Source organism: Somniosus microcephalus, chromosome 1, assembly GCF_052327205.1.
Source record: "Somniosus microcephalus isolate GS21.2 chromosome 1, FLI_Smic_1.0, whole genome shotgun sequence".
NCBI lineage: Eukaryota > Metazoa > Chordata > Chondrichthyes > Squaliformes > Somniosidae > Somniosus > Somniosus microcephalus.
This window is the reverse complement of record NC_140987.1, coordinates 50,137,775-50,143,980: the sequence shown is the minus strand read 5'-3', so window position 1 is coordinate 50,143,980 and position 6,206 is coordinate 50,137,775.

The following is a 6,206-nucleotide window of genomic DNA, read 5'->3' as shown; positions in this document are numbered from 1 at the left end:
TCCATTTGGATAGGTTATGAGATGGGTAGGGATGGGTGAATTGCATGTAGAGTATGGAAATTTCAAGCAGAATGCAGAACTTGCTGTATGTGCTTCTTGTACCCATGGATCTGTTATACATTAGAAAAAAACCAACAGGCTTAATGTATATTAGCCTGAAATAATGACAACTATATAACAAATTGTGATCAGACGTGTCTGAAAGATAATTCTATTAGTCAACGTTCAGACATATTGCACTCTTAAGGGTGTATCATGGCAGGAAATACTTAGGAACTATACATCAAGCCAGGGGACCAACCTTGGGTTCAATGAGGAGTGCAGAAGAGCATGCCAGAAGCAGCACCAGCCGTACCTAAAAATGAGGTGCCAACCTGGGGAAGCTGCAACACAGGACTACATACATGCTAAACAGCAGAAGCAGCATGCTATAGACAAAGCTAAACAATCTCACAACCAACTAATCAAGTGAAAGCTCTGTAGTCCTGCCACATCCATTTGTGAATGGTGGTAGACTATTAAACAACTAACGGGAGGAGGAGGCTCCATGAATATCCCCATCCTCATTGATCAGGGAGCCCAGCACACATGCAAAAGACAAGGCTGAAGCGTTTGCAAGCATCTTCAACCAGAAGTGACGAGTGGATGATTCATCTTGGCCTCCTCCTGAGGTCCCCATCATCACAGAAGTCAGTCTTCAGCCAATTCGATTCACTCCACGTGATATCAAGAAATGGCTGAGTGCACTGGATACAGCAAAGTCTATGGGCCCTGACAACATTCCGGCTGTCGTGCTGAAGACTTGTGCTCCAGAACTAGCCGCACGTCTAGCCAAGTTGTTCCAGTACAGCTACAACACAGGCATCTAACGACAGTGTGGAAAACTGCCCAGGCATGTCCTGTCCACAAAAAGCAGGACAAATCCAACCCGACCAATTACTGCCCCATCAGTCTACTTTCAATCATCAACAAAGTGATGGAAGGTGCTGTCGACAGTGCTATCAAGCAACACTTACTCACCAATACCCTGCTCACCGATGCTCAGTTTGAATTCCACCAGGACCACTTGACTCTAGACCTCATTACAGCCTTGGTCCAAACATGGACAAAAGAGCTGAATTCCAGAGGTGAGGTGAGAGTGACTGCCCTTTGACATTAAAGCAGCATTTGACCGAGTGTGGCACCAAGGAGCCCAGTAAAATTGAAGTCAATAGGAATCTGGGGAAAACTCTCCAGTGGCTGGAGTCGTACTTAGCAAAAAGTAAGATGGTTGTGGTGGTTGGAGGTCAAACATCTCAGCCCCAGGACATCGCTGCAGGAGTTCCTCAGGGCAATGTCCTAAGCCCAACCATCTTCAGCTGCTTCGTCAATGACTTTCCCTCAATCATAAGGTCAGAAGTGGGGATGTTCACTGATGATTTCACAGCGTTCAGTTCTGTTGTGTATGTACCTTTAAGGGAATAACTGGTCTCAAACTGCAGTACCGGCAGTGACCACCCCTGTATAAAAGGCGCTAGCAACCTTCTGTAGTTTCAGTTTCCCGATTGTCTCCATTCAGTAAAGACTTGTTATAATCAACTCCTTCTGTCCGTGTCTCAATTATACACGGACATAATTTTGGCGACGAGCAGATACGAACTTACCTACAGTCTGCACCACCTCATGGGATCCGTTCCTGAAGCGAAGTGAGCACAGGTCGAGGCCAGAAGGAAGAAAGAAGCAGTAGAAACGGGCGTCGACCGTTGGCATCCGCCCCTGAGTCAGCGGAGTTGAAGATTACAGGAGAAGCTGTCGAGAGCGGGGCTTGGTTCCTGTCGACGGTGCTTCAGCTAATCGGGCTGGTGGCAGGTAGTACACTGATCCTTCCTGGACTGCGGCGGTCGAGAACTCGAGCGGGTGGCTTGCAACGGGGCCGGGCAGCATACGGACCCGAGAAGAGGGAGGCAAGAGTCCCACAGGGTTGTTCCACGACGGGAAAATAATAAAATAATTTTTTTTTTTAAAAATATTAAACGCGCAGAAAACCGCGAGGAGCTGCAGGTTGCAACGGAAACCGCGGAAAGCAGCGCTAGCAACAGTGGGGGAAAAGGCAAAGCGCGGGAGGCGCCATCTTGATCCAGCGGGGAAGGCGGCAAAGCGCGGGAGGCGCCATCTTAATCAGCGGGGAAGAAGGCAAAGCGCGGGAGGCGCCATTTTGTTAAATCGGGGAAGAAGGCAAAGCGCGGGAGGCGCCATTTTAGATTTTCAAGATGCCGAAGACTGGCTGTATCACTGCCTTTGATAATGCAATAGAGGACTGGACCACGTATGTGGAAAGAGTCGAGGTATATTGCGCAAATGAAATAGCCGATGAGAAAAAGGCATCGGTACTGCTAAACTTAATGGGCGCTAGAACGTACGGCCTATTGCGGGACCTGATTACTCCAGCCAAACCGAAGGCGAAGAGTTTTAACGAAATTGTTGCTATCCTACATGAACACCTAAACCCTGCACCGCTGCTGATAGCAGAAAGATTTAAATTCCACAGGAGAACTCAGCATAAAGATGAGAGCAATGCTGAGTACCTTACGGAACTACGCAAGCTATCAAAGCACTGCCAGTTCGGAGCAGGACTGGCAGATACCCTATGGGACAAATTTGTCTGTGGGCGCCTGAGTGAAGGAACACAGAAGAAGTTACTCTCAGAGAAAGAGCTGACGCTAGATAAGGCTTTCAGCATGGCAGTATCGTACGAAGCAGCAGCCAGGGGAGCTGCGGAAATACAACAAAAGCCACAGGAATACGGCACCCACGAAATGACACGGGGATTTGCAAAATGTTATCGCTGCGGCAGAACTAACCATGACCAGAAGGACTGCTGGTCCAAGGACAAAATATGCAGGCAATGCGGAAAGATGGGACACATTGCACGAGTTTGCAGGTCTGGGAAGAAGACCAACGACAACAAAAAGGCTACTAAGGAACCGTACAAGAAAGTACAAAAGATGACGGACAGTAGTTCTGAAGACCAGATGAGCGATAGTGAATCCGGGAACAAGAGACTAAGCTGTCTCAAACTTCACAATGTAATTGCAAAAGAGGATCACTGAACCATTTGGGTCACCCTCACGATAGCAGGGTCCCAAGTTAAAATGGAATTGGATACAGGATCAGCGCTAACCGTCATGAATCGATGAGACTACGAGCGGCTATTCTCACACATACCCTTGAGAGAGACATCCATCATCTTGACGACATATACGGGGCAAAAAGTATACCCCAGAGGAAAAATAAGGGTGCCTGTCGAATACAACGGCAAGAAAATACGGAAATTGTATCTCTACATACTGCAAGATGGTGGACCACCGTTATTGGGACGTGAATGGATCAGAAAGATAAGCTTAGATTGGCACTCCATTCAGGCAATGACGGTGGATGGTAAAAAAGATGACGACGTCACTCCTGGACGATTGTCAACAATCTTAGCTAACGCCAAAGAGGTATTTCAACAAGAACTGGGCACTCTTAAAGGCGTAACCGCCTCGATAAAAATAGAAGAGAATGCTATTCCCAAGTTTTTCAAAGCAAGACCGGTACCATATGCAATTCGCCCAGCCGTCAAGGCAGAGCTGGAGAATCTGAAGAATGCAGGCGTGTTGACTAAGGTAGACTGGAGCGAGTGGGTGACACCCATCGTTCCTGTCATGAAGAAAACGTTAAACAATAAGTCTGAGGAGCCAAGGAAGGTTCGCATCTGTGGGGACTTCAAGGTGACGGTGAACCCAGTCCTTCACACAGTACAATATCCTCTTCCAAGGATAGAAGACATCTTCGCCTCACTATCTGGAGGGAAGCGTTTTACAAAAATTGACCTAGCACAAGCGTATTTGCAGATGGAGGTTGAAGAATCCTCTAGGAAGTATCTCACGATAAACACTCACAAAGGTCTTTACCAGTATCATCGATTGGTATTCGGAGTAGCATCAGCTTCGGCGATATGGCAAAGAGCGATGGAACAAGTCCTGCAAGGGATTCCGGGGACTCAGTGTTACTTGGACGACATCCTAGTGACAGGTGAAGATGACAGTGAACACCTTAACAACCTAGAACAGGTGCTCACTAGACTACGGGAACATGGGCTATGAGCCAACCGCCCCAAGTGTGAGTTTTTTAAGAAACAGATATCGTATTGTGGCCACGTGATTGATGAAGAGGAGTTACATAAGTCCCCTGACAAAATTGAAGCGGTTGTTAAGGCCCCAGTGCCTGAAAATGTGCAGCAACTGAGGTCATTCCTCGGATTGGTGAATTACTACCATAAGTTTTTACCGAATTTGTCCACGATTCTGCACCCACTGAACGCCCTACTACGAATGGGAGTAGCATGGAAATGGAGCAATGACTGTAAGCGGGCCTTTCAGAAGAGTAAGGACTTAATCACTTCAAGAGAAGTATTGGCTCACTACAACCCTTCACTACCGATAAGACTGGCGTGTGATGCGTCTCCCTACGGCATTGGGGCGGTACTGTCACATAAATTCCTTGATGGTTTAGAGAGGCCGATAGCTTTTGCGCCACGCTCGTTAACTTCAGCCGAGCGTAACTACACCCAGATTGACAGAGAGGCCCTCAGCCTAGTGTGGGGGGTGAAGAAGTTCAATCACTACCTGCACGGTCAAAAATTTACTCTACTAACTGATCATCAACCTCTTGTCTCCATTTTCAACCCTCAGAAGGGCGTACCGATAATGACAGCACAACGGCTACAGAGGTGGTCCCTTTTCCTAGGGGCACACCAATATGACATCGAGTACAAAGGAACTAAACAGCATGGGAATGCTGATGGATTGTCGCGCCTACCGTTGCCGACGGTGGAAGAAGAACTTGCTGTGGATCCAATGGAGATATTCCACTCGGCCATAGTCGAATGTCTCCCTGTGACGAATACAAACATAGAAAAGGAAACACGAAATGACCCGACACTATCCCGGGTCTATGATTTAACGGTGAAGGGATGGCCAGCACATGGCGAACCATTGCTGCCAGCATTCTCGCCGAGAAGAGAACAGCTGTCAGTGTGCAGAGGAACCTTGATGTGTGGATCCAGAGTAGTAATTCCACCCAAATTGAAGGATAGAGTGCTCAATGAGCTTCATGAGGGTCATCTGGGAGGGGTAAAAATGAAGAACTTAGCCAGAGCGTTTGTGTAGTGGCCGGGAATCGATAGAGAAATCGAAGAGATGACCAAGAGCTGTACAGGATGCCAGAAGGCCCAAAACGCCCCACCACAAGCCCCTCTACATCCATGGGAGTGGCCCTCATCTCCATGGCAAAGGGTGCACATTGATTTTGCTGGTCCCTTCATGGACTCGATGTTTTTAATTGCAGTGGATGCACATTCAAAGTGGCCAGAGTTAATAAAAATGTCCTCAACCACCACAGAAAAAACTATCACAGTCTTACGAACCATATTCGCCAGGAATGGGCTGCCTGAACAGATTTGCTCCGACAATAGACCACAGTTTGTGTCTGAAGAGTTCCGGAGGTTCTTAAAGAACAATGGTGTTAAGCATTACACATCTGCCCCATATCATCCAGCCACTAATGGATTGGCTGAGAGGTTTGTTCAAACATTCAAGAAGGCTATCAAGGCAATGTGTAATGAAGATATACCCCTACAACACAAGGTGGATGACTTCTTGTTTGCCTACCGGAATGCGACACATGCGGTTACCAACCAAACTCCAGCCATGATGTTCTTCAATCGAAGACTACAATGCCGCTTGGATTTGGTTAAGCCAAACGTCCGAAGAGATGTGGAGAACAGGCAGTTTCAGAATATGGATGAAAGGCCAACCAGGAGTTTTAAGATAGGTCAACCAGTTTTGGCCCGGGACTACCGCACAGAGAAATGGCAGCCAGGAACGATTTGTACACGGCAAGGACCTCTCATGTATACCGTGGACATTGGAGAGAGCATTGTAAGACGCTATGCTGACCAGATTCTAGAGTCACTGGAAAACATCAACTCCACACCACGATCTGATACACCTGGCGATGAAACCGACGTACCAATTGCATCTACCGCAGAATCGGTGATATTGGAAGCAGATGAACCAAACAACGACATTGATCCCGACTCAACCTTGCCAGAAGAACCTGATACCCCAAAGAGGCGTTATCCAGACAGAATCAGGAAGCCTCCTCAAAGACTGAACTTATAATTG